The sequence below is a fragment of the Pavona decussata genome, unplaced genomic scaffold (genome assembly GCF_977016875.1).
Source record: "Pavona decussata unplaced genomic scaffold, jaPavDecu1.1 SCAFFOLD_21, whole genome shotgun sequence".
NCBI classification, from domain to species: Eukaryota; Metazoa; Cnidaria; class Anthozoa; order Scleractinia; family Agariciidae; genus Pavona; species Pavona decussata.
In genome coordinates this window covers 4,330,938-4,338,849 of record NW_028145444.1, presented here as the reverse complement: position 1 = coordinate 4,338,849, position 7,912 = coordinate 4,330,938, and the positions used below count along the sequence as shown (strand labels likewise).

The 7,912-nt window shown below is 38.6% G+C and overlaps 1 pseudogene; it reads left to right on the top strand.

Moving 5' to 3' along the window:
* The first annotated feature begins 600 nt into the window (after positions 1 to 600).
* LOC146486337 (QRFP-like peptide receptor) lies at positions 601 to 1,650 on the top strand (annotated as a pseudogene).
* Positions 1,651 to 7,912: the final 6,262 nt, after the last annotated feature.

The window sequence follows — 7,912 nt, the reverse complement described above, 5'->3', positions numbered from 1 at the left end:
ACAAGCACGAGATTTAGTACGAGTACAACTTTTCAAATCTAGTTTGCGTGGTTTAGATAATAGCTTGTCACACCAATCTTGTTTCTAGTATCTCCTTATCTGCTGGAGAACAACAAAAAAGAGCAAGATCTTTTAGCTAATTGTCAATCTGGCTTCAGATCTCTGCAAAGTACACTAACAACTTTGCTAGAAGCTACCAACAGCTGGTCTGTCAATATAGATAATGGTTTCATCAATGGAGTAATTTCCGTTGACTTAAAGAAGGCTTTCGACAAGATAGACCATAAGATCCTTTTATGCAAGTTAGTTAACTACGGAGTTCATAACAATGATGACTTTTGTGAACGTTGGCAATTAAAATACGAGAAAAAAGTTAAACACTGCATACTAATAAGAAGGAGGTTTTATCGGGTTTTAAAACCACTGCACGTGATCTTTTATCAACCATATGGTCAATGGGCTTATCAATTATAAATGAAATTTTCAAAGATTTTTTAATACACAGACTTGCATGCTTCTCGTTAAACAACAATTTTTTTTTTATTTCAGTTCTAGGAAAGTCAACTCGATAGCTCCGTTTAATGCTGTTGGAGTAGTACCATGGATGATTCGCTTGAGAATTCAACGAACCCAAACTCAACTGGAGTTGAATGCATGCCATTCACAAAAGATGAGCCTATGGATATAAAACTGATCAAAGCAGCTTGTTACTCTATCATTATGCTGATTTCACTGCTCGGAAATTCTGCACTCATCGCCATCGTTGCCAGATACAAACACATGCAAACGACTACCAACTTGCTAATCGCAAATATGGCCATCTCAGATTTAATGGTATCGGCATTCGCCGTTCCGCGAGAGCTCGCGCAAATCTTCACCGGCGTACAAAGATGGCTGATTGACGGGACTGCTGGAGTCATTCTATGCAAACTTGTCTATTTCTTCCAAGACATTTCTACCGCTGTATCGATTCAAAGTATCTTGGTCATCACTGTAGATAGGTATACTGGAGTGGTTCAGCCATATCGAGACCCCATCATTACACCAAGACGGAGACAAGTCCTTATTCCACTAATATGGTTAATATCTATGGGTCTACACGGCAATTACTTTTACACATTCCGTCTCAAACAAGTTAATAACATATGATACTGCATCTTCAGCTGGGAACCTGCGTTTGACAGTCTACAAGCTCAAAGAATCTACTTCGTGGCGATATCAGTTATCTTAATTGTCATCCCCTTGGCGGTCATTACGGTTTTATATTCACTCATTTTCAGGTCTATACTAAAACAGAGATCATTTTGGAAAACAGTGTCCTCATTCAGACGGCAAAGGCGAAAAGAAGACACTAAGATCATTAAGAAAATTCTTGCCATCATAGTTTTATTTGTTATGTGTATACTTCCTATAGATATCACTGGATTGTTACACCTTTTTGTGTGGCAGGAAAAAATTCCTTTTAGAATAGACCATTGGAGCTTTGCAGTCAAGTTTATATTTTACTCCAACGCATCGCTTAATCTATGCATTTATTTTCTTCTGAATGAAAGATATCGTCAGAGCCTTTGGAATCTTTTAAAATGTCGGGATTCCCAACCAGAGAGCCAAGCGACGGTGTACGACATGGCCCTACGAACATTAAAGTGAACATGTTTAGATTCATGTTGAATCGTTCACGAATTTATTTGTAGGATCGAGTGAAAGCTTTTGTTGTTTGTTCTATCAAGCTCGTCACCTCCGCCGTTGGGATCAGTCTGCCGTTAATATTTTGTATGAAAGTAAAACAATGGTTTCTCTTCGGCCAAAGAATTATATTTACGGTGGTTTTTCTTGGGATTCTGTGAACAGTTGTCAAATTCGAATCACTAGCAATTCGACCATTTTAAAAGAGCCATAACATAGCTTTCAGGTCATATCCGTCTGGAAAGGATTCCGAATCAAATTAATTTTCTCCTTTGATAATTGGTGAAATAATGTATGCAAATTTTATTGTCTCCTTTTCAGACTTTTGGGAAGAGCAGCATGCTATCTGCCTTTTGTGAGATATTTGTGATATGTGCGCTTCTGAATGATAAATCACTCATTTAATTGTACAGTATTGTTATTCAACTTCCTTCCGAGACTGGCGCACATTTATAATAGTTGATCTTGTAAAGAGCATTCTTAGCTTGTTTAGCGCTCAAGTAAGTTCATCCGTGTGAAGTAAAATTATTTATATTTGAACTGGCGCCGTTACTTTTGGTCTTGTGTTTCGAACCAACCATGCTGGTAAATAAAAAGCAACCATTTTATTGAATTTATTTCTCTACTCAAACTCATGCTGTGTTTACACTTGAGCGTTTTACCGAGGTATTGGAGTTTACTTAGCTAGGTAAATATTTTGCGTATGTAAATGCCAACTGATACCATGGTCGTTCGATTAGCCCTGTGATCAGGTATGGTTAAAGTCGGTAACCAAGGTCGAGATGACAGATATATCAGCTTTGCGGTCGCATATTATTTCGCATTCCGTGGTGTCCAGATTGCGTCAGTCTCATTCGATCATGTTTTCGCAACTTCACTTTCACGTTTGTTTTTTATCTACCTACGAGTCATGGCAAAACACAAAGACATTAATCCCTCACGACGACGAACAACTCGAGAGGTAAAGTTGACATCACTGCATTGCTAATTTGTTTGCCAAATCCGGAGCAACCACTCGGACAATGTAATCAAACGTACGTCTAGATATCCTGAAGTTCTCTTTCCACCAATCTTCAACGAAATTTCCGTTCAAAAGGGTTTCAAACCAAAATTGGTTTCTCGGCCATGACCAGGCACGGCTAGCGCGCCTTGTCTTTTGAAGAGCAATTTGAAGGAAAACAAATCGCTTTCGCCTCGACTTCTTAAGGTGCTGCAAAAGTAAAAGCCGCTGAAATCTTGAGACTTGAGTTTGCAGCTCAAGAACAAGAAAATGAAACGCAAGGACTACAAGAGCCACAGCTTCTCTTATAAACGCGGGCAATTTATGCATGGATTTTAGACTTGCCGCCATTTCGATTTGATCGTGATCGTGATTGATGACAGGTTTACCTCGGTTATTTGAGCCAGTATAAACAATGTACAAATGTACCAAGGTTTTGTCAGTAAATGATTACCCTGGTAAGTGCCCAAGTGTAAACACAGCATTATTCAGGAATAATCTCTGTAGCAGTGTGCTTTTTTCACAGATCAAAGATACTGAGTCTCAGGTTTTCAAATTGATCACTCAGCGAGCTCTGATGGGTTCATTTCATTGCCTGGCTCTTTCTTAGTTAACGGTGAAGTACGGAAACGTTGAAATTTTTCTCTGCGTTTATTTTTAGGGCTATTTTTCAAATTAAAATTAAAATGCTAAAACTTGATTGAAAATTTAATAAAAGTAAAAGTAAACTAACAACGCAAATTAATTTCAGTAACTAAAAATTGAAATTAAAATCAAATGCGTTTCAAAAACTACCATAGAATGGAAACCAATTGCATTGCTTTCGAAAAACAAACATTAAATAAAATGCAAGTGAAATACAGAGACAATTCTTATTTTCCCCCTGGCCCACGGCTATCAATACGATGATTCCTTGCGAGTGGCGTGGTGTTCTGAAAAACATGTGGTAGGGAATATGGCGCAGTGGAGGGAGTTTGCGAACAAGAAGAGGGCGAAAAGGACTAAAACGGATAACATAGTGAGTGATTTCAACCGAGAAGAGATCCTTGTTTAGAAAATGAGTTCCGAAGTAAGTCAAAAGCGACAAAAGTATAGTCGTGTTGGCACAAAAGAATATGTTCCGTTTGACAGCTATGATGAGCTTAATGTTCCGATCGAATATCACTGACTCTTTCCAAAAGTTCTTTGCTAACCAAGTAGATATAAAGACATGATTTGTGATACTTTAGCCGGAGAACGTGGGCCATCATGTAAAAAGATGGGACAAATTCTACAACTCAAGGTATTCTGTGTGGGGTTTATTAAAAAACAGGACCCTGCAGAAGATGAGGAAACCGATACCGACCCGGCCGGACAGGGAACAGGTACCCAACAGGAAAATAGTCGTGGGTTCATATACCACGAGGTTAAGGATTTTTCTTTGACCACGTCAATCCACATTTCCTTCGTAGGGCTAGTAAGCCCGGGGAATAAGTAGTACAGCAGTCCTCACGGCACACATTGAAAATAACTTCATTCAATTTTTATAGCAAAATGGTGTGTTTCGTGGGCATGAACTAAAACCTGAAACAACCAAACGAAACCACCTAGACGAAAAGTAATACCTTTAAAACTAACCGAAAAGGGCCTAAAATATAACGAAGCTGTTGGTTTTCGTTGTGCAAACGTCTTTGCTTGTATTTAGTATTGAACAAATCAACATTTGAACAGTAGCCCTGGGCCACAAAACTATGAAGTGAGCTGAATCCGGCCAACTTAGCAGAACACTACAGGCAACTTTTTTTCTGTGATGTGAACTCTAGCCGCTTCGTAAAGTGCTCCATAAGATTTTGAAGTGTGGAGATAAGTCAAGTGTTGGTTTCGTAATCTTCGTCTTTTTGGCAGTTGTCGTTCGGAGGGGTGAATCCGCGCAACACTACAGCTCGCTACAAGACGACAGTTTCTAGCATAGCATGGCTGATATTGATCGTTTGTCATGTTCCGTGCTTTATTCCATTATAATCGTAAAGATAAACAGATGGGAGGGAATAAGCGAGGGTATCTTCTGGTTCTCTTTAAGAAGTTTCCATTTCGAAACTCGTCTTTAAATCTGTGATTGTTTACTTCGGGAAGATAAAAGAAGTGAGTCAACTCGCGAGGAACACATTAAGACGGCTTTGTTGTTTGTCGAGTTAAGTCATACATGTCTATACTCTGTCATAGAAAAGAAAAAAGACGAGTTATATTGGTTTGTGTTGGATGAAAACACAAGTCAGTAACTCAACCTTCGTAATCTTTTTACATAAACCACTTTATCCTTTTAATAGTCAAACTGAAGGGTCTTTTTTGTGAATTTACACGAAGTATGCGTAAGAAATGAACGAGGACGAGAACATTTAAGAGCTGGATTCATATCAAACATCGCTGAAATCCATGAGACGAACTTATCCCCAACTAATCTGTTGCCGTTATCATATATGCCGACTGTCTCTGATTATCTGGGAGTCTACCGACACGGAAATTATCTGCCGGTCTAAGGTACTGGTGACCCTGAAATCTCCCATATAAAATCCACTTTTTCTTTAAATTCACAAAATTTCGTTTTTTCTAATTCATGGTTATTTATGGGCGGGAAAGAGAAGAGATCAAGCTCCAGAAGATTTGTTGGTATCTCGGCGTTATCCCGGCTAACACCACATCCTGTGAGGTGAGAGGAAGTGAATTTGCTGACTGACGGCTTCCATTATTTCAGTTTTCTGTATGTCGTGATTTTCGCATTTTTCTTAAGTTAGCTGCACTATAGTTTTTAAAAAGGGCAACTGGTCTTGCTAATATCTTATGCCAATGAAATAATTGCACAACCTTGTTCCCAGGGCGCTCTCTCTTCGAGGGAGGAAGACAGAGGGCCCTGGGAACGAGTTTGACAATTGCGGCACTAAAAGATGGCCAATGCAGCCGTTATTTGAGTCGCAGCGCTTTTTCCTCGCCAGAGCCGAACGGTGGAAATATTTTGCAGAGTTAAATAACAATAACCATCTCTCTGAAAAAATAATGGCTGTTTACGTACATTAAGAATTTTTTAATTTATAACCGCGTGAATGTTGCCAATTGGAAATAACTGCCAGATTGTGCCCAATGAATGCCCACATTTTAATTGCGATAACCTACAGACTCAACGACGCGCTGTTAAAACAGCTAACAGGTTAAAGTGTATATTTATTAAAAGGTATATTTAATTAAGTAAGTACGCTGGTAAAACTTTGTTTTAGTAATGTAGTCACCTCGAAATCTGGCTTGTAACCTGAAGGGCACTACATCTAACAAAAAATTAAAGAACTACTGGTCTGATTTCGTTTGTCGGTAAAGCCGAACTGCGTTTTCTGATTTGAAACCGTTAAGGAAACAGCCAAAAATAGCGGACTGGCCTGAAAATAGGAACTTTACGGTGGAAATATTTTGCAGAGTTAAAAAAACAATAACCATCTCTCTGGAAAAATAATGGCTGTTTACGTACATTAAGAATTTTTTAATTTATAACCGCGTGAATGTTGCCAATTGGAAATAACTGCCAGATTGTGCCCAATGAATGCCCACATTTTAATTGCGATAACCTACAGACTCAACGACGCGCTGTTAAAACAGCTAACAGGTTAAAGTGTATATTTATTAAAAGGTATATTTAATTAAGTAAGTACGCTGGTAAAACTTTGTTTTAGTAATGTAGTCACCTCGAAATCTGGCTTGTAACCTGAAGGGCACTACATCTAACAAAAAATTAAAGAACTACTGGTCTGATTTCGTTTGTCAGTAAAGCCGAACTGCGTTTTCTGATTTGAAACCGTTAAGGAAACAGCCAAAAATAGCGGACTGGCCTGAAAATAGGAACTTTACGAGCACGCTGAGACAAGCAAACATAATTCCAACAGGAGTAGCTGTATCTTACGCTACTTTGAACGTTTTTCTTTCCATCGTTGCGTCTCTGGGTAATGTCCTGATCCTCATTGCTCTTCACAAAGCATCTTCTATTCATCCACCAACAAAACTGTTATTTCAATGCCTGGCAGCAACTGATCTTTTCATTGGTCTCGTATCACAACCGCCCTTTGTCATCCTCCTGCTGAATGCTGGTGGCATAAAGAACAACCTCAACTTCAACTTCATCCAAAATATTATTCAAATATATAATGGTTCAAGTTTTGTTCTTTGCGGAACGTCGATCGTGACCTTGACCGCAATCAGTGTTGACAGGCTTCTCGCCCTGAAGTTGGGACTCAGATACAAAAACGTCGTAACACTGAGGCGAACTCGTGCACTCACTGTTTGTATTTGGCTAGCTGGGATATCAGTTGGATTTATTTACTTCTTTTGGATCCATTTGATACGTATAATTTTCGCTACAGCAGTTGTGTTTTCAGTGGTCCTTTTATCTATCTCAATATTTTGTTACACGAAGATAATTTTCACATTGCAGTAACACCAAGCTAAGGTGCAAGACCGCCTTAATAAGCAAGCAAAGACTCCACTGAATATCGCAAAATACAAGAAGACGGTTTCTAGCATAGCGTGGGTGCAGTTGGCATTGGTTGTTTGTTATGTTTCCTTTTTAGTTTCCATCATCGTAATAAAAGTAAATGGATGGACTGGCGTGAGAGGGGAAGTCGTTTGAGCATCTACAGGAAGTCTTCTTTACTTAAATTCGTCTCTCAACCCGATTCTTTACTGCTGGAAGATAAAAGAAGTAAGGCAACTTGTGTCAGACACATTAGGACATTTTTATTGTTCAAGTAATCTTCATTGCCTTTATTAGGGACCAAGGGAGATAAGCAGACACCAAGTATAACAATCGTTTACAATATTTAAAGCAAGGGTAAGATGGAATACTGATAAGATAGGCTGTTTGAAAAGAATAAACGGAAACAAACGTGCTTGAAATTCATTCAAGACGGCTGGCTAATGAATAAAAAAGCTGTGAGTAATCGTTAACTAAACAGTAAGACTGTGTAATAATAGCATAAAAGGAAAACATTAAACACCGCATACTAATAAGGAGGAGGTCTTATTGGGTTTTAAAACCACTGCACGTGATGTTTTATCGACCATTTGATAGGTCAATGAACTAATGAATCATTAATTAGGCTTTGAAAGATTTTTTAGTACACAGACTTGAATGCTTCTCGTTAAACAACAATTTTTTTTATTTCAGTTCTAGGAAATTCAAGCTCCGTTTAATGCAGTTGGAGTAGTACC